Raw genomic sequence first — 14,616 nt, 5'->3', positions numbered from 1 at the left:
TGGGTATTTCAGGACTGGTAGAGCGACACATTGATGCCAGTAGAACTTGGCTGCAGGAGCTCAGTGTCCAGGTCTGAGAGTGACCAGCTCAATCTAGACATGAGTCCCACTGAAAATCTGTGACGGATTATCAAAATGTCTGTTTAAAAGTGTGAACCAAAGAATTTTGAAGAATTAAAAGCAGTAATTGGAAAAAGAATGGATCACATTAGACCTCAGCAGTGTGAAAGCTTTGCGGGGAACATCCAGCCAGGATTAGAGCTCTACTGCTGCTAACGGCAGGACTACGAAATGTTAATCTGATGATATGATGGTTTATTTCTTTATTTATTGTTCAGTTTTGATGCAGTCTCTGTTGTTTGTTAACTTTGATATCGACAATGTTGAGAGCTGACATATTGAAACTGTCAAGAATTTAGTTTTATTTGTATTGACTCGTAAACAATAAACAATAAAATATCATTTGTATTTGTTTGTGTCTTTCTAATGTGGCCACACCTGAAACACAAAAAATATTTCTCCACAAATATTTCATGATAATATTTGAGATTGTGCAAAATATTAAAGGTGTCCAAAAAACTTTTTTTCACTGCTGTATGTGTGTGAATGGGTGACTATAAAATGCTATAAAATACTATAAGGTAGTGGGCCTGGGATCTTTCTGCATGGAGTTTGCATGTTCTCCCTGTGCATGCGTGGGTTTTCTCCGGGTACTCCGGCTTCCACCCACAGTCCAAAAACATGCTGAGGTTAATTGGTTACTCTAAACTGAATATGAATGTGAGTGTGATTGTTTGTCTCTATGTGTAGCCCTGTGACAGACTGTTACCTGTGCAGGTGATCCCCTGTCTTCTATCCCAGCTGATAGACTCCAGCACCCCCAAGACCCTAATGAGGATTAAGCGGTGTGTGGAGAATGGTCTGCACTTATATAACATTTTCTACCTTATAGTCCATCCATCCATCCATCCTCTATACACCGCTTTATCCTCACTAGGGTCATGGGGGGTGCTGGAGTCTATCCCAGCTGACTCTGGTGAAGGCAGGGGACACCCTGGACAGGTCACCAGTCTGTCACAGGGCTACATATACAGACACACAATCACACTCACATTCACACCTACGGACAATTCAAAGTAACCAATTAACCTCAGCATGTTTTTGGACTGTGGGAGGAAGCCGGAGTACCCGGAGAAATTATTATTATTATTATTATTATTATTATTACTATGGACATTTTGAAAACTAAATCCCCAGATAAATAAACTGATAAATCGGTCAATATTAGTAAATAGTAATAATAATTGCTTCTCCTTTGCCAATCAGACAGAAACTGCATTGCATCTGTTTACTGTCCAGTTAACAGATATTGGATTCACTGTGGAACTGTGAAAGAAAAGACAACCGTCAACATCTGGTTACTTTCTGCTAAATATGACAGATGACCGTCTCACTTGTCATGGTTCTGTCTCTGTCTGTCTGTGTGTGTCCACCGTCACCACCTGGAAATCAGCCTCTCTCCCTTTAAGAGGGAGGTGAACTGCAGGGCGCCAGGGACGGTGAGAGTTGTAAACCACACGAGTAGACACAAAGTCGCCGGGAGAGAGAGAGCGCGTCTGCTCTCCGTCTTCTCAACAGTTACGCACCGCTGCAGTCTCCCTCTGCCCTCCACTGTGTACCACCACCTCCACCTCCACCAGCAGCACCAACAACAACCTGCCTTCTCCTCTCTGAAGGACCGGGAGCAGGAGTCCGGAAACGTAGCGACGAGCTTCTGTCCCAAAACACTGGAACTGCGCAAGTAAAGCGGGAGAGAAAGAGGAGGACGGAAGTTTTCCTCTGTCGGGGCGCACCGGACCGGTGAGTGGAGACTTCTGATCACACTTCACATCTCATCCCGGCTTGGTTGTTGTCTTGGGGTGATCGGACAGTGGAAAATTGTGTTCCTCTTCATAAATTATGAGTCAGTGTCGCCCAACATTCGCTTTGAAAACTTGAAAAACTCTTTAGATTTCAGGTATGATAATATTTATTGTCAGTAAATTCTGTCACATCAGGAAACTTCCACATTTTTAAAAATGACATTTTATTCTGACTTGGGTCAAGGTCTTTCCTGTGCCCCCAAGTCCCGTTTTCCTTCTCACCTCTCCCGTGGATGTGATCTTTATTTTCCCCTCAGAATGAGTGAGAAAGTGTGATCTGCTGATGGGAGAGGATGGAGGTGATGTCAGGTCTGTTGATAGATGCAAATGAGCAGATGGCAGCAGGTTCACCAGGAATAGGTGCAGGTGGCGACATTTTAGTGAAGGCTTTCAACACTTTTATTTTTCTTTCTCCGTTAGCTGATGGGCTGAAGTTTGGTAGTGAATCCTAAAAACCCACCCAAAGGTCCATTCATGTTCATGGACCGTTCAGAGGTCCCTCATATGTGAAAGCTTTCAGATATATGAAGCTGTAGGTTAGTGAGGAAGGAGTGTGTGTTCATCTGCCTACAAAGCTGTCCATCAGTGCCCAGTCCCTGAGTTTTCTTCCTGTTGCTTTCCTATTTTGCATCTTTTGCTCTTTGGTCCCGTCTTCTCACTTGTAGCTGCTACCACCACTCACCTCTTCTTCTTGTTTTTGTTTAGATTCAGGGACACACACCCATTATGCTCGTCAGTATGTCCACCATGCTGGGACAACAGGACAGAGCAGTGCAGAACCACACTGTGCTGTGTACTCTGTAGCTCTGCTCCCAGTCTGAAGGAGTGCTCTGCCGTTTCACCCCTCACACCTGTGCTCTTCTTTGGAGCTTGAACCAGGTGAACGGGTTCATGTTGGGGGAAAGGTGAACCATCTGCTGTCTGACTGGCCAGAGGTGCCCTTTAAAATCCTATACTGGCACATGTCAAGCTAGCTAGGAGTTAACATGATGAATTATAATGAAGTTAGACTTCAACAAAACACAAGAAAGATGTTTTCTCCACTGGGACGCTGTTGGAGGTTTTTCTAGAGATCAGGGCTGATTTTGAAAAAAAGGGAGAGTGTTTTGCAAACTTGTGTACAGCTACAGTGATAAGTCGACGCGAGTTTGTTGCTTTTCGTGGTCTTAAATGGCTGTAAATGTAATATTTGAGGTTTTTAGACTGTTGTCAGGGTTAAAAAGACATGTATGGATGTCAGTGTGAACTCCAGGATGTTGTGTTGGACATTTTACTGACCAAGTGACCAATCCGTTTTTTATGAAAATAGTCACACATTAAACAGTAATGAGTAAGCTAAATTAGATTCTTATTTGGGTTACTTTGTTATAGTCAGACTTGGTGCAGCTTCTGTATCGCCATGTTGTCACATTAAATAAATAAAATAGATGTAGATACTCAGGAAACGGTAAAAGAACATTCACTGGTGTGCTGCTGCTCTGAAGGTGTTTCCAAAATCTTCAGACTTTTCTAACCATCACAAGATAAAAAAATATTTATGGACAAGGTGCAACTGTTTCCCAAAGCAAAGACAGGAGGCAGAACTGATGTCTGCTGTTTCTAATGACAAACCTCCAAAAAACCTAAAACCCCAAACGTGTGTCCATGGAAGTGTTGATTATTCTGTCCAGTGATTTTACTAAATAGTTCACTGTTATTGTTTGCATTAAAAAAGACCAAGGTGATATATAATTACCAGAATGAGAAGAACAGCTATTGTTGAATTAAAAAAACCCAGTGTTTTCTGTCTGACTGCTTCAGAACATGGATCTTTTCATTTGGGAATTATTTGAAGGAAGAACTCTATTTAAGGTTTGATCTTGATGGATTGACATGAAAGTGAAAGCAGAGCTCCCTAAAAGATATGAAACAATAACTGGGATTAATAATCATTCTATCAGTATTTATTAAAATAATAGTGATTATTAATTTGGCCTTATGGTCATTCAGTGTTAACTATTATATGTCAGCTGATGTTAGCTTATTGCAGATGTTATATGCTGATCTCGGTGTATTTAGACTGATAAGGAACAAGAAATTGCAGTCTAGAAATGCTTTATATATATATATATATATATTCTGTTTTTTTTTCTAAAATAATATAGGATCACAATGAAAAAAGAGGAAAATCCAACCTTTAATTCAAGTGCATTTATTCAGTAGAGAAAAAAAAATCACACATTAAGAAATAATTGTTTTACATCAAATCGTGTGCCACAATTATTAGCACCCCTGATGTTAATATTTGTACAACCCCCTTTTGCCAACAAAACAGCACCTAATCTTCTCCTGTAATACATTTCTGGACAAAAATATTTGAACACATCTTAACCAGGGGTGCCAGTAATTATGGAGGGCGCTGTATAAACATAAATATATATTTTTCCTTATATATAATCGTGCAGTTCATCATTTAACCTTATAAGTCCTCCATCAGTTGGGCTGTCAGGGTAACACTAGAAGACACAGCTAGGACTAGAACAAACTAATCCACTGCAAATGCTAGACAGCGTGTTATAATCTCTATGGTCTACTCCACACAATGCCAGTATTGTAAATCAGACTATACGTAGTTTTTTAAAATATCAGTGTATCTAGTCTTTCATTACTTGCAGAGTATTTTTCTTATTTGCAGTCGACTTTGGGATTTATTGCGTTGCAGTCTAAATGGTGTGTGTGTGTGTGTGTGTGTGTGTGTGTGTGTGTGTGTGTGTGTGTGTGTGTGTGTGTGTGTGTGTGTGTGTGTGTGTGTGTGTGTGTGTGTGTGTGTGTGTGTGTGTGTGTGTGTGTGTGTGTGTGTGTGCGCATCATTTCTTATACATCTGATGTCTTCATAAGGGCAGCAGAGCAGACAAAGGTTTCTCCTCTCTCTCCTCTGACCTCCTATATCCTCTGGGCATTGTTCTCACAATCCTATTGAACCAGGAGTCCACAGAGAAACATCACAATGGAGAAGAATGGTGTGTGTGTGTGTGTATTTACCAGCTCCAAAACAAGCTACAGTAACTGAATCACATGGTGTGATATGATCATGTTATGCTATTGTGCTACAGATTCATGTTTGAGTCATGTGTGTTTTTGAGTAACTTTTAAAGATGTTCTTTCTCCTCTAATGTGAGGAGGACTGTTAGACGGACGAAATATCACCTTTAGAGACATTTATTTGAATTCTGAGACATGAGGTTAGACAGTTTTCACTATTTTCGAGCAATTTTCCATTAAAATAAATTTCCATCCATCCATTTTCTGCACACCGCTTCATCCTCATCAGAGTCATGGGGCTGGAGTCTATCCCAGCTTACTGAGGTGAAGGTTCACCTGGACAGGTAATGGTCTGTCACAGGACTACACATGGAGACAAACAATCACACTCACATTCACATTTCTGGACTGTGGGAGGGAGCTGGAGAACCTGGCGAGAACCCAGCAGGGAGAACTTGCAGAAAGAGCCCAGAACCAGGTCTGACCCAGTGAGACGACAGCAGGACCCACTGCACCTCATGCTGCCCCTTTAAAAAAAATTAGAGCTACTACCTGGCACTCACCTCCAGCAGTGGTTCAGGTATACTTTACAGCTGTGGGTTTTAAGTGCCACTTTGTATTCATTTAGTTTTCTTTGAGGAAGTCTGGACAGAACATGTCAGGGAGACGTTTCATGTCCCTGGAGAAGTTTTTAGAACTGATGTTTGCAAAGGAAAGTCAAAGGATTAAAAGGTTCGTTGGTTGTTTTAGCATCTCCCATCATTCTTTATGAGACTTTTTCAACACACTGTCCAGCCGATGCCTTCCTAGAGGAGGAAAACAGATAAATGTCCAGACTTCAGGTGACAGACACAGAGTGGCTCATGCACACACAGCCCTGGTGGCTGCTGCACACCTTCAAGGTAAGATTCTTGCCTTCCCCTGTTCTTTAAGGAAATTCAGCTGTGTCCTCGCTCACAAGGCTAAATATCTTGTAATATCTTGCTTTTCATGTTGTTTTTTTTTCGTATTTGAGGCAGATGTGTGCATTTGTACACGCAGTGAAGTACACACTTATTCAGGTGTTTTTCTGTAAAGACTTAGGATTAAACAGGGGTTTAAATAAATTTAGAATAAATCGTGGAGCTCGTTGTGTCTGCTGTAGATTTACATACTGCCAGCTGTGTTTGAATGTGCATTAATGCTGTCTTGAGCTCTTCATAATGTGCTCATAGTGCAGGAGTAAAACCTGAGCTTTCAGCCACAGCAGGCCATTTAGCAACAACTGAAGTCAGCTTTTAAATGACAGAATGGATTCTTGGACGTTGTCCTGCGTTTGTCATTCAGTGTAAAAAGGTTGTGAACTTCTCCTACATGCCTGTGTTGAATGCACGTGTGTTCATTCAACAGTGTCAAAATACAAGCTCCTACAAGACCAAGGTGTGTTCACTGAATGCAGAGCTGAGAGGGAAGTATGTGTGAGCTTTAAGCAGCGTAGCTACAGTTTACTGGGAGTCCTGCTTGTATTGTTTAGCGTACAGGACATGAATGAGCAGGTTTACGTCGGCTTTTTGAGCCTATTCATTTAAAAACCTACGAACAAACAACTAGTAACCACATTTTGCATTGCATTGATAAAAGTGGAATATAAAGCTGAGGAAATGATTATTGGGTAAAGAAATAGCATGAAAATGTGCTCTCATCAAGCTACATGTCATATTTTAATATGTTCCAGTACTTTTTACTACTTTCTGAGCTCGAAGCAACAGAGAAGTGTTATAAACAGATGTCTTAAACCACGGCTGAAGATGGACGCATGATTTGTTTGTTGTCATCATTTTCTCAGCCGGCGTTATTTTCTAAACAATTCACAAACGGTCTATTCATACATAAGTCTATAAGCACAAATAAAACCATCCCAGCTTCCTGGATCATTTCCATGTCTCTCCTCTGGGCTCACAGAACAGTCCTGTTTTCATCTCAAACCTTAATTTAACTTTTTTTTAAAAACACAGAGCTCTATACCTGTTTATAATGTTTGCATGAGTGCGTAGCGTTATTTGCAAATGACCAGAGACCGTTTGTTTGGCCCACAGCAACCGACTGGCATGATTTGCATTTCCTTCCAAAATTACTGAAAGCTGAAGCAACAGTAGGCCGTTATGTGTCCACTGCCTGTTTGACTTTAATGTTTGTATCGTATGAGTGACGTATGAAACAGACTTTCATCACTTTGTAACATTTATGGTGTGTTTATGTGCTGACACCTCTAAAGTTAAACCTGTATCTAAATAATCTCAGAGTCTTTAGCAGCAGTTTTTATCTGCTAGTCATGAACCTGATAACTCCTGTTCATGTTCATGTCCTGTGCAGCGAGATAAGTCATCTCTGGGCTTAGCATGTGTCCCTCACCATCCTCAACACCTCAGTTTGAAAGACAAGGTAAAATAAACAGAAAGTGCAGACAATGTGTATTTTACTGAATCAAAACACTAAATTGAGATAACAGATATTAAGGCAGCAGTGAAGCCGTGTCGAGACGCTCTTTAAATGAAATGAAATTGAACTGAATGTACACTATCATCCTGCATGTCTGTTAAAAACACAAAGCTTTTATTTAGATACTTATTCTGTAGTCGGTAAAATAATTTCTTTCCACATTTTAGTACTTTTCATGTGTCTTGTGTTCGTCATTGGCTGAAGTGGAACACAAATGAATGAGTCCATGCAGAATGACTGTCAAGTAACGATGTCTAGATTGACCTCCAAGCTATCATATTTAGATATAAAATAGGTTGATGCTATACCTATAAAATATGTCACAATGGAGCAGATAGGATTTAGGGGCAAAAATATGCATTTGGGATCTTTCCCCTTCCTTCGGTGTGTTTTGTTAGAAAGATCGGAGAGCTTTTCTCTCCCCCTGGAACATCTCATTTGAAGTCCAGTCTTTTCTTCCGTCTCTTTTTAACGTCACCATGTAACACATCCACAGAGTGCCTGCCTAGCAGCTACTTAAGAAGAAGAATGAGCAGCATCCTCACAGTCCAGGATTAGCACCATCAGTTGCCACCATTATTTCCTCATTAGAGCTTTTTCAGCAGCAGCGCCTATAAAAGTATTCAGCCCTCCTTGAAAGCTTTCATCTTTTATTCCTTTTTAACTTGGAGTCCTGGTCAATTTCATTGGGCTTTTTGATGAGAAATTACAAAAGAAGTTTTGTTTGTGTCAAAGTGGAAACAGATTTTTACAAAATAATGTCATTTATTTAAATATAAAAGGTAAAACAAGTGGCTGCATAAGCATGAGTCAGTATTTAGTGGAATAAGTTCAGGGTACACTTATACGATGTTCTGCCACTGATGCATTTGTCCGTTGTTGGATCATTTTTAAGTACACTGAGATGATCCTTTAGCCTGTTGACACCAGCCTGTGATCTGTCCCCCAGCAGACATCATTTACTCAACATTCCAGCACTTTAACCCCGAATGGTCTGATCAGAGAACATTCCCTTCTACAGTATGAATGGTTCCTGTCACTGTTCCACATAAGTTATCATTCATCTGTTTCATTCTGTGTTACCTTAACACTGCAACATTTTATAGTGGTAAACCTTCCTCTTGCTTCCTTTACATACTTTCTGCACTAGATGAATTTTTAACCATCCCCCTGTTCAATTTACTTTTGCAGATCTCTCCGTGAAAGCCTTTTAATATTATTTTAATCAGTACTGATCAAATCAGTGGTGACTTTCTAGAAATTTGAGTCTGTATGACATTCCTATGGTCAGTCAAGGTACCTGATAAAAATGTTATCGCACAGTTATCTCCTCTAAGTGTCTGTGATTGTTTAGATGAATCTCTGTAGGACATAAACGCTTCTTTAAAAGATCCTTTGTAGAACATCTGCCCCCAGAATGTCGCCACTTCCACTAGACCATTTTTAATAAGGTGTGTTAAAACAATGAAGTATGTAGGACTTTCTTGTAATTTTAAATTTAATATATTGCCAAAAAAGAAATATCTGTCATGATTATCTCAGCTTAATAAAAGAACACAATCCAAACTATTTCTGAATCAGCTCATTTTATTGTCTTTTAGCTATCTAGAAGGCGGTTGGTATTAAATTCAAACTGTTATTGAGTTGACTTTTTTTCCCCCACAATATCTTTATTTAGCTTTTACAGTAACATAAAATGGTGACAATACTGACAATCATGACATATATGGCCTAGCCATGGTTGCATGTCATTTCTCATAGATTAGCTGTCAGTTATCGCTAAAAAAAAAACAAAAACACAAAATGAACAACATGCTTCTCTTGTTACAAAACGGATTATACACCCAATGTAATGGATCTTAACATAAAGGTAATAATAATGACAAGCTACAGGCATTTGAAAAGTAACTTATTAAAAAATAAAATAAATTAACAGTCACAATTTTGGAAATTGCCGTACCCACAGTAGTTAGTCATCAGTTTGGTTTTCTGTTAAGTCTGAGTTCTTGACATAATCAATAAAGGGCTTCCATATACCTTCAAATATATGCTGTTATCCCTTTCAGAATATAGGTAATTCTTTCCAATGGTAGACTTGATAACGTTTGTTTTAACCATTGACTGATACTTGGTTGATGGGGAGTTGACATTTTAGTGATATGCAGTCATTTTTTATTAATAAGTGATTGTTTCCATAATAAATAATGGTTATTTTTTGCCTGTGTGCAGATATATCTCATGGACTTCAACAGTCCCTCATTATAGATTGACCCACATAATGATTGTAAACATGCCATTACAGCTGCTTTACATACTGTTTATGTTGTATAACCTCTAGCACGTCCTTGCTGTTCTTGTTCCTACTTCCATCTCTGTTTTTGCTGTGTAAACTGGCATTGCGTTGTGAGTGGACTTCTCTATAAGGCCTAACATAAAAATCAGTGGAGCATACTTGATTTTTTTCTTCCCTGCCAGTGGTCCTCCTGTGCTCTCCTATTTTCAGACCTTCCCCAGATGTATGTGATGTATAGTCAGGTCTATGAGCAGCATGTTGTTATGGTGGGGGCAGCTAGCACCTTCAGACATGATCTCCAGCTTATTGGAGCTGGTTAAGACCTATGGCACTAAGTTATCTGGAGCTACTTGTAGCGCGTGTGCGCACACACACGCACACACACACACACACACACACACACACACACACACACACACACACACACACACACACACACACACACACACACACACACACACACACACAGCAACGACCTCCTTTGGTTTGTCAGTGCTGAGACGAACAGAATCACCTGTTGTGCTCCTACTGCTCAAAGGCGTTTCCATGGTAACGCCTTGGAGCCCTGGCCCCTTGGTCTATAAGACCCTGAGCAAATATAGACACCCCCACCAAGACCACCATGACTCCTGAAAACACACACCAACAAACACATGCGTAGTGCACATGTGGGTGCTCTCCAGAAGCAGCAGTAAATGGAGTGAGGATATAAAGTGTGCTGGGCTAAAGAAGAGAGCACATTGTGTGAGTGCTTCGCCTTTGTCTGCGCTAGCCTAAAGGAGCAGGGGGTGGGAAGGAGTAGGGGTAGGGTGGCTTTCTGAAGGAAGCGGAGAAAAAAGTGGCCTTCATACACGTCTTTTCTTCCCTTTCTCTTGTTGTATCTCTTCAGTGGGAGAGTGTTTTGTCTTCTCCCCCTCCCGCTCCTTCTCCCCTCTGATAAATGCCACAGTAGCCTTTCGCTAGCCGCCACAATAGGTGACCTGTTTCGGAGAACGCAAGGGAGAGAGAGAGAGAGAGAGAGGGATGAGAGGAAGGGAGGCATGAAAAGAAAAATGGCTGCTTTTTAACCTGTGCCTCTGAAAAGAAGAAGAATGAGGCTGTAGCTACAGCCAGAGTCCTGTTTGTCTGTCTTTTCTCTTGACTCTGTGTCTTTGTGAAGGGCGCAGTTGTGTCTTCAGCCTATTTATACATCTTATTTAGAAAGCTTTTGATACACAGAGACAGACGGAGAGAGGCTGGGAGAGTGTGATGAAGTGTACTGACCAGGATGAGAGCACAACATATTCCATGTGTTTGACATGTTGTTGATCATTATTCATGTAAAGACAGACAGTAGTTCATTTGGGACAAACAAAATCATAAGATATGAATGAACTATTGAGCTGTACTGTAAAAGAATGGCTGTAGTGGAATATGAATTGAGAAGGAGAGAAGAATGCCATGTGAAATAAAGAGCCAAATATCAGGCTTATACCCACAGACTACATCCGGTCAGTAAGATTATTTGCAACCACAGTGGAGCTCAGACCATTTGAATTTCTCATTAGCAGGTCGCCTTAGTCTGGACAGTCTTGATCTGTTGTAGGCACCAGATTAAAAATGATTAATAATTGCTAGTTGTGTAGATTGCTTGCTGCACGTCAGCTACTTTTGTCTGTAGATTTGTTGTGCTCATTGCTTGCAGGCTTTAACACTAGAATTAGAACTGAATCAGAATGCAGCGGAATTAGGAATTAGGAATTAGGCACTTAATAAGAATCACCTAAAGGTCTGTATGTAACGTTTAGAACCAGTGGACAGTGCTACATCTTAGACCAAAACAGGTACATCAGCCACACTTCTCTCTCTTCATGAAAATAAAAAAACACATCCAGCCACAACCATCAGCCTGTGCTAAATTATATAATAGAAACAAATAGAATTGAAAGGCTTTAATGAGTCGTTGACGAGTTCAGTAGCATCATCTTCACTTCACTGTCTGTCCTCTGCTCTGCTGATGTCTATTCTGTTTATTTCTGTTTCCACACATGGGTGGTAACGAGTGTGGAACATACGAACACGTACGGAAACACACACACACACACAAGAAGAGTGGAGCAACAAAACTTGCACAGAATAGTAGCAGGGACTCTGACATACAATGGGAAAAAACACAGATTTTAAATTTCTTTGTTTCTTCACTGCTATGCTAACTAATGCTAACTAATGCTAATGGCTCTAGAAATAGAAAATCGATGTGTGGAGTTTGTTGCAACAACAAATTCAAGTTGAACAAATGCTTCCAGCACATAGATACAGCAACACACCAAATACACAATGAGGAGGTACACGATGAAGCAGTTTGCCACTTGTATCAGTACAATGAAAACGCATTTAACTGCTAAAAATAATAATAATAAGTAATAATAAGTTTCCAGTAGTTTTTTGTAGTTCCTGAGTCACAACACTAGCCTAGCCGCGCTAGACAACCCACGGCAACGAATTTAATTCTCTGCCAGGGTGGGTCTAGTTACCCTCCATAAGGCTGGAGGCTGGATTCTCCTAAAACTGGCCGGACCAATCACCATGAAGTGTAGAGTCAGAAGGCGGGCGTAACGAAGTGACGACAAGAGGCGTGACGATTCTGACAGAAACAACCGGCGCACAATAAGCAGTTATCTTTCGACTCGGCTTTGGCCACAGCCCTTAAAGATTTGAAGCTAAAATTCAACTTGAAAGATAAACAAAGAACGGCACTGAAGTGTTTCATTGAGAAGAAAGACGTATTTGGACTTATGCCGACGGGATATGGCAAATTCTTAATATACCAGTTGGCTCCGCTGGTTGGGAAGCTAATGGGACTTAGCCACAATCCGCCGGCGCTCTCGGAACTACGTCAGCCTATTTGTTGCGTTGATTGGTTGTATACCTACCCAATTGCTGCAGAGGGATTTGATAGACAACCTTTTAGCCCGCCTCCCTCCCTGTCGAGCTTCCCTAGACCCTTGTGCCGTCAGAAACATGAGATCTAGCATGGCTAGGCTATCACAACACAGTTTCTTGGTGAAAATCCTGAACACAGCACATTAAAGCAACGTAGCAGCTGCTGGATGGAGACTGAACTTCAAACTGTCCTCACACCTCAAGGACCTATTGACGAGGAACACTGCCACATTTTCCAACATTGTTGTGCGTTTGCTTGTAAAACCCCACACATGTTTGTGCTGCATCTATTAGACAAGCTCCTAAATTATAAAGATGTTATTGATGATGATGGTTTAATGTAGATACAAATGTATGGTTTCTTTTCTGCTCTATCTGACAGAGCTGCCCTTCAAAGCATGTTCTTGTTACACAATGACAAAGATGAGAAAGTGAGACCATTTTGCATTGACTAGTATGTTTTTAGCATATTGTTGGTCAGCGCTGTACTTTGTGAACACGTTATGTCATGTAAAGTAGCTGTTGTACGCTGTGGATACAGGTGGTAGTTGTGAGCTGCAACAACCATCCGAAACTTACAAATTGTTTTTGAGCATTCACTTTGCTATGTGAAGCCTTAGTGCGATGAGATGAATACTGACTGGTGTTAGTTGGTGTTTTGACGAGTTGGATAAAAGTGCAATGCTGATGCATATCAGTTCTGTAGAAACTCAACCACACAGCAGAATAAGGTACAGGACAGAAACCACAGCCATTCACAGTGTTACCCAGTAGAACACAGGAGAAAGGCACGAATGTCATACATGAGGAGTGAGCTAAAGTGGGCTGATTGGCTCTGTGACTCAGATTCCACTAACAACATACACCCACCATGATTAGGATGCAAATTTAAAGCAATTCCTTTAATGATCTTAAGTGATTAGCTTTACTTTCATCCTTAAACTGATATGGCTGTGGTGTTTAATAGGTGTCAAAGCTACAGTTACTTTATGAGAAACATGCAGATTAAAACAACAGTTGACTCATTCCTGGGGTTACAAAAAGGTCTGCATCCTACAAGAAGCTGTGTTTAGATGTATTAGTTGACCCTGATCTCCTGACAATAAATGAAAGTCTCACAGGTTGATAGTAAGTTTGTCTCTGGTCTGAAGTGAGTCGTAGGCTGTGTGTCATCTGTGAGTCCTCATGAGCAGATAAAATTATATTGTTGGAAGGAAATTTAAAAAAGACAGCAGCAGACACACCAAAGAGTTGCAGTCCAGTAAAGTTTGGGTGAACATTCAGATTTTATGGAAACGTGAGAAACTGTATGGAAATAACGGGTCAAGATCATAACACTGGTATCTCTGCTAATGTACACAAGTGAGAGAAACATGTCATGTTTTATGAATCATTATTATTTAGGATAATATATTTAAATCACCATTTAGCAGTGATAACCTCAGCTACCTCTATTGTGCCTCGGGGTGATTATGAAATGTATTTAGCAGTCCATCTCAAAAACAAGTTAATCGGGGCGCCTGTTTAGCTCAATGGGTTAAGCAGGCGACCCGTGTATAGGGGCTGGTGTCGGACGAAGCAGCCTGGGTTCGATTCCCGCTTGTGGCCCTTTGCTGCATGTCTTTCCCCCAACTCTTCCCCCATTTTCTATCTCTCCTATCCAATAAAGCCTAGAAAAGGCCAAAAAAATAATATTTAAAAAAGAAAAACTGTTTCAATCCATATATATTTTAAAATTCCTTTATTTTAGATCAGTGCAGGGAAAATAAAAGAGTAACAAAACCAACTTACGAAAATTATTGTACAAATTTTTTAAGGAAAATGAACATTTTATGTTTCTCATCTATTCCAAACTGATAAACTGACGGTTAGGGTTGAGTTACCAATCCAACTCATGTGGATGGTTGGTGCGTAACTTACCTGGGGAACACATGGAACCAGGATGCATTATGGGAAGAAGGCCAGCTAGTGGAGGCAGTG

The 14,616-nt window shown here is 40.5% G+C and overlaps 1 protein-coding gene across 2 annotated transcripts in view; it reads left to right on the top strand.

Annotated features, from left to right (window-relative positions):
* Positions 1-1,555: 1,555 nt before the first annotated feature.
* LOC110965596 (SRY-box transcription factor 13) overlaps positions 1,556-14,616 on the top strand; it is a 51,747-nt gene continuing 38,686 nt past the window's right edge. For both annotated transcript variants that reach the window (XM_022214704.2, XM_022214703.2), the window contains exon 1: positions 1,556-1,860. The gene's annotated coding sequence lies outside the window, so the exon portion shown is untranslated. The remainder of the gene's footprint in view (positions 1,861-14,616) is intronic.

The sequence above is a fragment of the Acanthochromis polyacanthus genome, chromosome 5 (genome assembly GCF_021347895.1).
Source record: "Acanthochromis polyacanthus isolate Apoly-LR-REF ecotype Palm Island chromosome 5, KAUST_Apoly_ChrSc, whole genome shotgun sequence".
Taxonomy (NCBI): Eukaryota; Metazoa; Chordata; class Actinopteri; family Pomacentridae; genus Acanthochromis; species Acanthochromis polyacanthus.
Note: the sequence above shows the minus strand (reverse complement) of the source record. Positions and strands in the feature narration are given on the sequence as shown.